This window comes from Haliaeetus leucocephalus, unplaced genomic scaffold (assembly GCF_000737465.1).
Source record: "Haliaeetus leucocephalus isolate CR32 unplaced genomic scaffold, Haliaeetus_leucocephalus-4.0 Scaffold143, whole genome shotgun sequence".
Taxonomy (NCBI): Eukaryota; Metazoa; Chordata; class Aves; order Accipitriformes; family Accipitridae; genus Haliaeetus; species Haliaeetus leucocephalus.
In genome coordinates, this window is record NW_010972579.1 from 634,523 (window position 1) to 643,696 (window position 9,174).

Below are 9,174 nucleotides of genomic sequence, written 5' to 3' on the forward strand. Positions count from 1 at the left end.
TTTTTTTTTCCCCCCCCCCCCCCCCCATTTGTTTTGTTTCTTTTTGTTTTAAAATTTTCAGCAACAGAGGCTGAATGTGTGGTCTCTCCTCCTTGTTCTCCTCTTTTGTTTGATCTTTTTGGCATTCATTTATAAAGAGAGCTGCTCTTCTGGAGATACTCCCACAAATTTTTGCACTTGTGCTAAGACCTCTGCGGAAGCCAGGCACCCTGTGGGCCTCTGAATTACAAGTACTGTTTTGGTGGCACCTTGCATCTTTGGGCTTCAGCTATTGCCAAACACCTAATGAATGTAAGAAGAGTAAAGCACTTCTGCTGTGAAGTCTGCTGATACATAAGGAGTTAAACTAAGCTCTGTTTATCAATGTTGATATTTTAAATTGTGCCAGAATGCTTTGAAAATGTGACAGTGGACAGGGCAGCAGGCAGTAAACACTGTTAAATGACAATACTGTTCGATATTTGCTGTTAATTGAGAGAGGCAGCAGCTGCTGGTATGCAGCTTCAGCCAGGATGAATTAGTAATGAGTCTGTAACTCTGGGGTTTTTTTCTGGTTTAAAGTTGCATCAGCCCTTTACGGTTCAGTAGCATGCTGGGGATAGAAATAAAAAATCGTAGCAGGTCCTAAATTGAAGATTTTATTTTGTTTTCCAGTGAGTTGTCATGGAGCTGTGGTGTCAACGATAAATTTGGTAACAGTAATAAAATTGCCTTGCATTTAAGGGCCAAACTAAAAGGTTTTGGGTTAGCTTTTCCATCCTGTGTGGCAGACAGTGGGAATGTAGCAGGCAAAGCAAGCTCCTCCTTTGAAAGAAAGCACTTTTGTTAATTTCTCACTGTTTTCCAAAGATATTTTCAGTTATGGTTTCTCTGAACAGGAGTTTTAGTTTAACTTTCTTTGCTGGCCTGCACTACAGGTCATGGTATATGAGAGTTCTAGCCCTTGCTGGAGGGAAGTGCTGCAGCAGGAGAGGGAACACTAATTCAACATTTTCCTTGTGCTTTGTTTGCACTTTTGCCGTGCAGATGTGTTGAGTTTAACCTTTGAAAACTTGCTGATAAGCTGCTATCAGCCAACATTTAAAATAACAAACCCTCCCACCTTGCTGAGTTGGGATAGGAGCTTCCCAAGGCTTCATGGCTGGGGTATTGTACAGGAACAGCATTAATCCAGGCAGAGCAGCCAGGCTGGAGACAAAGTTTACTCTCTGAAGAAATCAGTCACAGCTGCTACTTTCATGCTGCTTATGTAACCTTCCTTGTAAGTATTTTGCACCAAACATTTTATTTTGAACTATATATGTGATCGTGAGAGTGCAAAACTGTGTTATAGTGGTTAGCAGAATCTTTAAGAGATCTTAAGTTGGGCACAGGAAATGAAATTCTAGCTCCGTTGAAAACAATGCTGACAGCCCTATTGATTTCAGTACAGCTCGGCTTTCACCACAAGTAGAAGAATTTCGAAGCAAATAATGTTTTGTTTGTTCATTTATTTAAACAAAATCCATCTGCAGGGGTTAGTGTTTGAATCCAAATACTCAGAATTCTGCTGGTGTTTTGTTAGGATGAGAAATATTACATTGAAAGAATTCCTTGGGTTCATGATGATTAAGTTAAAAAGGAAAAAAATCCAATCAGCAGATATGTTTCCAGTTTGTATGATTTCTGTATTATGTATGTTTGGTTTTTGTATTTGTTCTATTCACATTAGCAGTTTTTACCAAGTGGGTAGGTGCATTTATTCATTTTTAAGAGCTTAAACCTGCAATACACCATGATGTCTTCTGTATTGGCTTATAGATCATAAAATCTTTCAGGCTGAATCTGGAAAGCAAGTGTTAAAAGCCAATGGAATACTAGAAAAGGTGATGGTAAATGGAAGTGCAGGAAGAGCTAAACCCAACTGGTGGTAAAAGTCCTTCAGCCCTGGAAGTCTCTTCTCGTCCAGGGTACTGACAAGTCCTACCTTTGCTAGCAGTTATCAAATGATGTTTTAAAATCTGTCCTTAGAATGCAGTATTTTTTCATGTGAAATTCAATAATTTATTCCAATGGCATTCTGCCAAATTTGGGCATCTAGTGTCTCATGTTTTTTATGAACATCTCTCCAATTTTATGTGCTGTTTTCTGTATAAGTGAAATGTGTTTAAAACTATAATGTAATCAAATACAGTCTTTCCTTTTTTGTGTATTTTTATTCTCTCAAGTCTGTATTATTGTTTTATCTGTAGTATCTACTCACAATGTTTGTTTTCTTAAGCAAGAAAATAAACCTTGGTGTGTTTACATGCATCATTCCTGTCTTAAAACAGGGGTAAAAATTGTAATTACTGGCTTTTGGTGCCTTTTCTCATTCATTTAATAGAACCATGTAATTTTCTTGTAAACAAAGGCAAATATTTACATTTTTAATATATAAAAATGTATAAACTCTAAAGTTTGTCTAATAAACCTGTTCAAATGTATGTATATTTGCTCTGTTTTTAATATTGAAGTATCCCGCCTTACCTCTGTTGGAAGGAGTTATTAACAGCTTAATAAACATTGCTCTCAGCAGTGTGCTAATTAGGAATTAAATTATATACTTATGTCGTATGTTCCTTATTTCTAGAAGGTTTTTTACTAGGTGTTTGATATGATCTGTAACAAGGTGTATACATGTTCATCTTCTATGGAGTGGCCAAATGTCTACACTGCTAAGGAATTTGGATGCCACATCTCACTCTTTTTTGTGTTGTGTCCGTGTCTCACACTCAGGACATGTCCATGTGGCTGCTGTACTGGTGCCAGTGAGTTGCTGACTGGGTGCTTTTGTAAAACTACTTGGGCACCAGCTCATACTAGAATAATGCTGGTATTGATGACCAGTTATTTCAGCTTGAGGTAGTATACAGCAGGGCTCTGCTGACTTACCTGATCTGGGGATTTTATTTTTCTCTGCAAACTGTTGAGTAAGATGGGAGGAGTCCTCCATCAGGAGCATTGCCACTTGCTTAAATAACACAATGTGAAAGCACAGCAAGAGGGTTTGGTGCTCTGGTAGAATTACCTTCTGCTGCTGGTGGTGGAAGGGTGTAAATGGATGAACAGATTTACTACAGTTGTGTGTCTGTCATTGCCAATATTGATGTATTGCCTCCAAGAAGGTGATTGACCTGCAAATTATTCTGTAAATAAATGGTTAATACAGAGCTGCTACAGGGCAACAGTGGTTGCAATTCAGTACTTTCTTGTGCAAGAATATTGCTATATCATCCTCCTTTCTATTGCCTAAATACAGCCTCTGAATATAGCGTAACCTTGACTTCACAAGCTTTCTCTTATTGGGAATGTGGAATTACCTTTCCTGTTTCTGTGGCAAATTAGAGGAGGAGAGAACTAATACAGTGCTAAAATGAAATTACAATGGTGACAAGACTTACAGTGTTGTTGGTGAAAGACCAGCAAATGTGTGCTGTGTTGAGCTATTGGTGCTGGGAATTTGTTTTGCAGAACTTGTTCTTGCTACTCCTTGGTCAGTCATTTTTAAGGCATCTTCAGTAGAATTTATTCAGCTTCTGTAATTGAACTGTTTTTCTCAAGTACAAGATTTTTCATGTTTGTTTCGTGTAACAGTGTAACTGTTATTCTCTTAAGTTGTGTGTATAATTGTAATGACCAATTCACAACTGTCCTTTTGAGATTGTTTTTCTGATGTTACTATTAAAAGTGACTCTTTCAGAATTTGTGACTGCCAGTAATTAAATGTGCGAGAATAAGAGAATAGCAGAAAAAGTTGTGAGGAGCATGGTGTGAATTGCTCTGTGGGAGGGACCCCTAGAAAATAAACAGCTCCCACTGATAGTCATCACTGTCTTCTATACAAAAGTGCTGGTGGCACCTTCTTTCTTGCTAAGGATTGTTATTATAGATCTCATTATTGTGTTTCCTACATAATTTTTAAAATAAACCTGAAAGTTAATCTTGGGTTAAATTGAAGTATGCGGTTTTGATATGGGAGGGGAATAAGTGACACTCCTACTTCAGAAAAAAGTTAGGAATATGCTGAACTTCCCGAGTTGTCTTGAGACCAGCTGAATTGCACGTGGTGCATAACATGAGGCAGATGGTGCCTATGTTTTTGCAAGGCCATATAGCTTTTGTTGTCTAAAGTCTCTTAAATCTGGCAAGACAGTTGTGCTGCTATTACTGAATCTCTTCTTCAATGTTGTAGTAGCCTTATTGTGTTTGTGATGATTAAGGATATAAGGAAAACAATGTTTGCAGGTAGAGGTAATTTCTTTTTAAGACCAGTTAGTTTAGTGTTTGCATTAAAGGCTAGCATTAGCCAGTTCTGTAATTTCAAGATGTTGATTATCATTACTTTTATGAAGAACTGGGCTAAATCTTGCAGCCTTTTAGATTTTTGTGGGGTGGGAAGAAGATGCAGTAAGCTCAGGATTGGAAGTCTCAGTATTTGTTGTCTCTCTGCTTGCATGTTTCTGATAGCAAGAGGAATAATGGTTTTATGAGTTGTATATATGTAAGAGGACTGTAATAACTTATGCTTTTCCTAAAATTTGCTTAAAATTAGGAAACAAATAACTTGGAGTTTAGGTATGAAATTAAGTGTAAAAAATCGTTAATAGATTATCTTGAAGTATGCTATTTTAAAGTCTAATCCAGTCCTGAATGATGTAATTTTGTAATAGGGAAGCTCTGAGCTCTTTTACTGGAGCTGCTTGATTTAGATTAAAATTGTACCATAAAAGGATTATAGAGTTTATGCCTGTGCTAAGAAAGGATGTACTAAATGTGTTGAGGTCTTTTTCTACTCCCAGCTTCTTTTTGAAAGTGCATACTTAATTTTGGATGTTTTCTGCTGCATTTAAATGTGCCACATAACATCAGAATGTGCTAATGAGATGTTTCAGATTGATCTTGGGAGCATTTATTTAAATACATTTTTGTTCAACAGGATTCTGAGTTTTCTTGTTCTTCTTTCTAGAGAGAAGAATTCAGTGTTGGGCTGTCCTAAACATTACTCATGGTGCAACTTCAGAGAGCAGCTTGATTTATCTGACTTGAAGAGGAGGCACATGTGCAGTAAGCCAAGAGGACATGGGCTTTCAGTGCATTTGGAAAAATGATCAGGTATCAGCAGTTGTTGATGTTTAAACTGTAGTAACTAGTCAGAAACTTGAGAAGATGTGAAGCAATAATGCAGTCACTGCTGCAGTTGTCCTTAAATTTTAGGTATGCTTTCCTTTCAATGGTAGGAATGAGATAAGTTTACCTTATCATTTTATGTTGTGTCCATAGCCATTTCACTGCTGAACTTGCTCACTTGCAGTAGGTCACTTGTGGACACCTAATGGGATCCAGTTCAGATGTGAGTGAACAGAAGGGACAAGTGCCAAAGGGGTGTTTGCATAGACTGAGTTGAAGTTAATCTTACAGTGTTTAGATTTTCCAACTATAACTCGAACTCTGTGGAAACATTTGGATCTATTAATTCAGGTTTATTGATTCTGTGAGGGCATAACTTTGATATGTTACTTTTCTATTGTTATAAGTAGTTTTTCATTGTCCTTACTCGGGTGATTGGCTGGAGAATGCAGGTGTCCTCACAGGAATCGAGGCTGTCGCGGTTGGAGTAGAGACACCAGCAAAGTTCCTGAAAATGCAGGGAGTCATGCTTCATGTTGAAATCTGAGCAGGTTATAGGTTCAATAGTGTAAGAGCTATATGTTTTTAGCTATCTGTTTGTTTTCAAGCAGCTGTTCATAGTTTCTAAAATAATGTCAAATGTCTAAAGTAGTGTCAAACTTTACTATTGGAGGTAACTGCTCTGCATAGATACTTGGATTAGCTGGCTTACTTGTTGCTGGTTCTGTGTCTGATGTCTGTTGCCATAGGTAGTGCAGAGCTTGTGCATCTCTGGTGTCCTGCCTCCAATACTTCCTTTTGGCCAGTATCAGCCATGATCAGGGACTTGCTTTAGCAAGCTCGCAGCCCATTTTGTTATAGTGAAGGGGGATTTGTTAAAAAGTAGCTTGGCACTTCTGAGGTAGACAGCATTTGTTTGTTTTGTACTCCTGTTCACAGTTGTGCTGCCTGTCTTTGAGAAGACAGAGCCTGCATCACGGAGGAGGTGACTGCTGTCTGGGGACAGCCGGGTTCAGCTCAGGAAGAGAAGCTTTGGGAGGCTGAGCAGGGCAGGGGAGGAGGAAGGAGTGAGAGATGCAGTAGGCAGCCAGGACCCTGCAGCTCGTGCAGGGAGACTAAGGTAACACCGAGAAGCAGACAGTCCTCAGAGGTAAGAAACTTCCCTAGGGACCAGACAGTGCTCTAGCAAAAAAACGCAGAGTTTGCTGCAATTTGGACATTGAGGGCTAAATGGAAGCCTGGAAACAAGGCACAGCAGGCAGGGAGGGTCATATATAACCCCTTCCTATTTCTAGTCTGATTGACCTGGTCTTTCCAAGTTTCCGTTGCTGAAAGCATTCTAGTTCATATTCTAAGAAAACTTGGCTTTTTTCTTTGGGGAGCTCCCCGTGAGGCAAAGGTTTCTGTGTATTTGGCAAAGAGCTCTGACTGAAGACTCCAGCCTCGGACAGGCTGATCCTGTTGACTAATTACAGTTTCATTTTCTGAGGAGTAGCCAGCCACGTAAGAATACCTTTGGACACGATAGACCACTTAGGACACAGGGTTAGGAGCTTTAAGATGCATTTTGGTCTTCAAGTGTACTATTCTTCCCCTCTGTCCTCAAAGTGAATCTTTATGGTCTGCTGTCTTTTTTTGAAATGTGATGTAAATAGCAGGAGGTTTCTTTCTTTGTCTCATATTCTCTAATCTTCTAATGCATCTGTGTGAGCTTGTGATATTTTTTTGTAATGTATATTGCCTTCAATATTAGCATGATACTTAATGTGTTTTGGATATTGCTATTCCTAAGAATATATCATCTGTTGAATCTGTGTCATATATGCAGTTTTTCAGTTTAACTACACCTATTTTATGTATTAAAAATTAAATGGTAAAACTTGTATGTTACCAAACCTGCGTATATCGCATATACATGAAGAACTGAAAAGGAGCAAATTGTATAAAATTTCTGTAATCTTTTGGGAATTAAGTTTAGAGGAATATTAAAAAAAAAATAGTTTCTTGTTTTCTTTATAGATGCTAGCTGAAAAATCACTTGTTCTTGTCTCTTAAACTGTAAAATTATCTAACGTTTTCTTCAGTTAGTGAATGGATATATGCACAATGCAAGAAAAGATTTAAGTTGCTTCACTCAAGGAGACAGAATGGTTTTATTCTATACATTTTCTTTATGTTTGTATGATCTTTGTCATGAGAAGATACTTATTGCAGAGAAAGCTATGGATGTGTAAGTTTTAGGAGGTGTCTGAGCCACCTCTGAGTGGGATTTCAGGAAGATGTGAGGTGGATCTACATTTTGGATTCATTTCTTAATATAAAAGCTGTCAATTTTTACCTGTTCTATGCGGCCTGGTGGGTGCTGTAGAGGCAGAGCATCCATATATTTAGACTCTAGCTGTCTCTCGTTACGAGTTATAATTAAGGTGAAGTATTTTACCAAAGAATTAAATTCTCCCTTGATTTGAACCTGGTTCAATTAGTTGCATGAACTACCCTGTCCTTGCTTCATCAACAATAATTCATCAGTTGCTTCATCAACATTGCTGCTGCTTATTTATCTTATTTTTTTCAGTTAATAGGCAAGGCACTCTGTATTGGAGTGCTGTATGCATAGTAGTAGTGTAATAGAGGTGGCTTAAGGATAGAAAGTACAGCTCCTAAGGGGGACTATGACATTTACAGATGGCATGTAATGGGAGAGCAAGTGAACCAGGCAAGCTTCTAATCATGTAGTCTGTCATTTTTTTTCCTCCAGTATATTATATCTTTTGTGAAAAGTATACAAGCACTTTCTGTATACCTTTCCTTACTAATAAGGGGTAAATTGGAGTTTGAGCAGACTCACATCTCTCTGCTTGAAGGGAAGCACAGTCACCTTTTTTACTCCGCTTATGGAGGACTATAGGTTATAAAATACTTGTGAAAGAATTGTCCTGGAAGGTCCCAGGGTTAATGCTTCAGCTGACATGTTTTTTGAACATGGCTGTCATTCTTTCTCTCTTAGTCATGACTTGAATTTATTAACATGGTGCTTATTTTCCCTGGATGGGAAAACCCTGTGAAATACAAAGCTGATGGTTTGATTGAGTTGGAGTATTAGGACATTGGCTAACTTTTATGTGCCCTTTTGATGAAGGCTGTTTAAGTTTTGGTTGTCCCTTAAGGTCAGCTCTATGACTTAATTCAGAAAGCAAATATTTGGTATGCCATACAGCATCTCCTGAGAGTGTCCTGCTTTGTGGTGCCCTCAACATCATACTGTATTGTCCAACATTGTGCTTGAAAACAAGGATCAAAATCACCACCGCTGACAAGTTTAATGTTCTCAATCCAAATATTCTGGACCAAAAATCTCTTAATCATGATTGTAACTATTTAAAGTGTTGTCATAACTCTTCATGAAGTGAGTAATTCTGTGTCGTGATACCTCAGACAGATCAAGAGGACTCTTCCAGGGTCTGCATTTAGCAGCAGGGGAACAGAAGTTGTCTCTTGGGAGAGAGGAGAAAAAAAAAAGCAGTAAGTTTTAAAGAAAAAGCTACTAATAGCTTCATGACTGATGCTAGTCTGGGAGGAAGATGCTGAGCAGGTTTTATTTGTCTTGAGAATATTTACATAGGGCTGATCCACTGTTCTTGAAGGAACTTTATCACAGTACTACAGAGAAAACTGTTAGTACTAAATATAGTGCCTTATTCTGGCAGTCTCTGACTTATAAATCCTTGAATTCTGCTGTCTTAATGGGCTTTCAGCAGTTTTTATATTTTTTTTTGGTAGAAATCTGAATAATATTCCTCAGAGAGGTTGTATAACAGTAACAAGGATGGAAAGATTTTATTTGGCAAGACCTCGTACTGCAAAAGATCAGATTAATTTTTTAGCTTTAGTCTTGCTGCAAAGCTTTCAGTACTTCAGTGTCTTCACAGAAGAGGCCTGAAAGGTTGCAGAAGATCATCTTGACCCTTTGCATCAAAGGATCATCCCTATTGCTGAACAATTCTTGAGGTGATTCCCCCCCCCCCC

At 38.2% G+C, this 9,174-nt stretch overlaps 1 protein-coding gene across 3 annotated transcripts in view; it reads left to right on the forward strand.

The window, feature by feature from the left end:
- The window catches only part of MAP3K13 (mitogen-activated protein kinase kinase kinase 13), an 84,415-nt gene that overhangs the window by 26,240 nt on the left and 49,001 nt on the right, over positions 1-9,174 (forward strand). For all 3 annotated transcript variants that reach the window (XM_010561154.1, XM_010561156.1, XM_010561155.1), the window contains exon 3: positions 4,988-5,133. The gene's annotated coding sequence lies outside the window, so the exon portion shown is untranslated. The remainder of the gene's footprint in view (positions 1-4,987; positions 5,134-9,174) is intronic.